The sequence below is a fragment of the Alosa pseudoharengus genome, unplaced genomic scaffold (assembly GCF_046254945.1).
Source record: "Alosa pseudoharengus isolate Yale_2024_CS ecotype anadromous, Long Island Sound unplaced genomic scaffold, YU_APseudo_1.1 YU_APseudo_1.1_scf_19, whole genome shotgun sequence".
In the NCBI taxonomy this organism is placed as follows: Eukaryota; Metazoa; Chordata; class Actinopteri; order Clupeiformes; family Clupeidae; genus Alosa; species Alosa pseudoharengus.
In genome coordinates this window covers 22839296-22841752 of record NW_027468657.1, presented here as the reverse complement: position 1 = coordinate 22841752, position 2457 = coordinate 22839296, and the positions used below count along the sequence as shown (strand labels likewise).

The window sequence follows — 2457 nt, the reverse complement described above, 5'->3', positions numbered from 1 at the left end:
GGCTTTGACGGCAACTAAGCGTAGAAGTAATCAAAAACATCCACGTTTTACCGACTTAAATACAGTTGCACGAGTAGTTGATAGAAATGCTACGGCCACGCAACGTGAAACGTGGCGATTTTCCAAGCGAATAAACCGGAGAACTACAATGTGTGGCGCAATAGCACTTGGGAGTACTTCGACCTAGCGTAGTAGTATTGTTAACACCTAATTGTAGATCCTATCCACCACAGAGTTTAGAATCCATGCTGGATCGACCCTCAGCCTCTCCCTCCCCTCTGAGCGAGAGAGAGGCACACACACTACACTGTAAAACCGAACAGTACAAGTAAAACAATGTTTTTGATTTGTAAACACTCAAAAATGAAAAAAAGTTAATAGTACTCTAATCGTCTGTGTTACTTGAACAAATTTGAACTTTTAAGTTGACAGCACTCGTCTGCTTTAAGTCATTTGAAAAAATAGAAAGCGTGGGAAACTTCCCCACGCAAATTGTAGCAAATTTGTAGGCGGATCTTCTGTCATACGTGGACCTTGTGTACAGCACCAACTAGCCAACGCCGAGTGACAAGCGACGCCGGCAACGGTCGACCAGCAGATGACAAGAGACGAGAACAAGAGCAGTGAAAATAAACGAGAGAGGAGACGACGAGAAGAGAGAAAACCCGCAATTAAACGTAAGTGGAAAAGTGAGGTGCATGTTGACCCTAAAGCACGTCCTTTATCATATTGTTTAAAAACCCGAATGTTTGAAAATATTGTCTTAGGCTACGTGACGTAACTTTATCCAGTTAGAACTAGCTAGCACTAGCGGCTAAGAATTTGGCTGCTGTATGCCAGCACTTGCTGGATCAGCCAGCGATCTAACTCAATTTGCCAATGTGAGTACTAAAAATATGAACTAATTAACCCCCGTTTGCACTTTTTAACACAATAGCTTGGAAGTGCAAGCTTTGTGGTGCACTGCTTGATAACAGGGCACAGGTCCTGCAACATTATCGTTTACAGCATGTTAGCAATGTTTCCTCCATTAACGTTAGTCCACTGTCATGTTACTGACTGTCTGCACATTTAAGTCAGTAGCCTAAATTCATTTGACACGGTCACACACAGTTCATGCTCAGTCAGAATGTGTATTATTCGCATGTCAGCTGTGTAGGTGAAAACAACCATTTAATGTGCAAACTGTTCTCGGCCATTTAAGGATGCATTTAAAGTGGCATTTAAAGCGACATCATGAGATGGTGGATTGTCCTAATAGACATTGTCAGTATGTTCAAATGTGTATTCGTCCTTCAATTCACAGATTCAGAAGTTGATGCAAACAACATTGGCATTGAGAAGGAGTCAGACGTTCTTCCCCGCAGACAAAGCCTATTGGTTCGGTGGTGGCCTGCAATCATGTTGGAATCTCAGGTAAGCATTTCTTTTGTACAAATACTTGGAATAGATTCATTTCATGTGTGGTTCTGACCAAATGTGTTTTAAATCTTTACGCTTACCCCCCTATTTTGAGTTTTTGCTCGAAATTGCACACCGCCTACTAACAATGGCCCTGTTTCCACATACTTTGACTTATATTCAAGTGCTTGACCCCCTTTGAAAGCAGAGGTCTTGTAGATTACAACTCCTCCATGGACTTAAGATAAAAAGAATGCTTTGGTTTCAGAAGCTGTACTATCAAAGAAAGGTAATCCTATTGAATTGCATTTTGTAGTTATTAACTGGCTTGACTCCATGTTTTCTCATGCAGGGATCCTCAGATGTAAATATCCGACGTGCTGTGGCGCTCCGTGGCCTTCCTTTCTACCTCCATGAGGATGATGCCACTTTTCTAAAGACATGGGATGTAAGTAAGTATGTTTTCTATTGACATGACAGTTAAAGCGTAACTGTGGCATTAAGCGACCCATGGCCTGTTGTTTCGAGGTCAACGCATGCTATTAGAATGAAAAACAATGAGAAAATTGAGTACAACATAAAGCAAATACTGGTCCAGCAGCTTAAATGGGTGGTTCAGGATTTTGGACATAGGACCTAATTTCCAAGTTAGCAAGTGTGATATTTATCAGTGGAGACCGTTTTTAACACGTTTCATCCAGTCCTCGTCTATTCAGGCGTTATATTTATTTGCCTCGGTGTACTATGGAGTGGGTAAGACTGTTTTTAGTGGCAGGCTTACACATACTGTTGACTCGCGCCAGCCTAGCACCTGCGAACTCTGCAACTAGAAGGACTGGATGAAACGTGTTGAAAACGGTCTCCAACTTGTGTTGTTATCTTGGATCTTGGCACAAGGGATTATAACACCTAATCCTGTGTATTAATGTAATATCACACTTGGTAACTTGGAAATGAGGTCCTATGTCCAAAATCCTGAACCACCCCTTTAAACTAACCTAACAAGGCATTTGAACTGAACTGAAACTAAAGCCAAATTCCCTGGTAGGTTATCAA

The 2457-nt window shown here is 41.6% G+C and overlaps 1 long non-coding RNA gene across 1 annotated transcript; it reads left to right on the top strand.

The window, feature by feature from the left end:
• The first annotated feature begins 309 nt into the window (after positions 1-309).
• LOC143132483 (uncharacterized) lies at positions 310-2229 on the top strand. The gene is made up of 3 exons (XR_012988318.1): positions 310-677; positions 1307-1416; positions 1754-2229. It is a non-coding gene; the product is annotated as an uncharacterized LOC143132483 (long non-coding RNA).
• Positions 2230-2457: the final 228 nt, after the last annotated feature.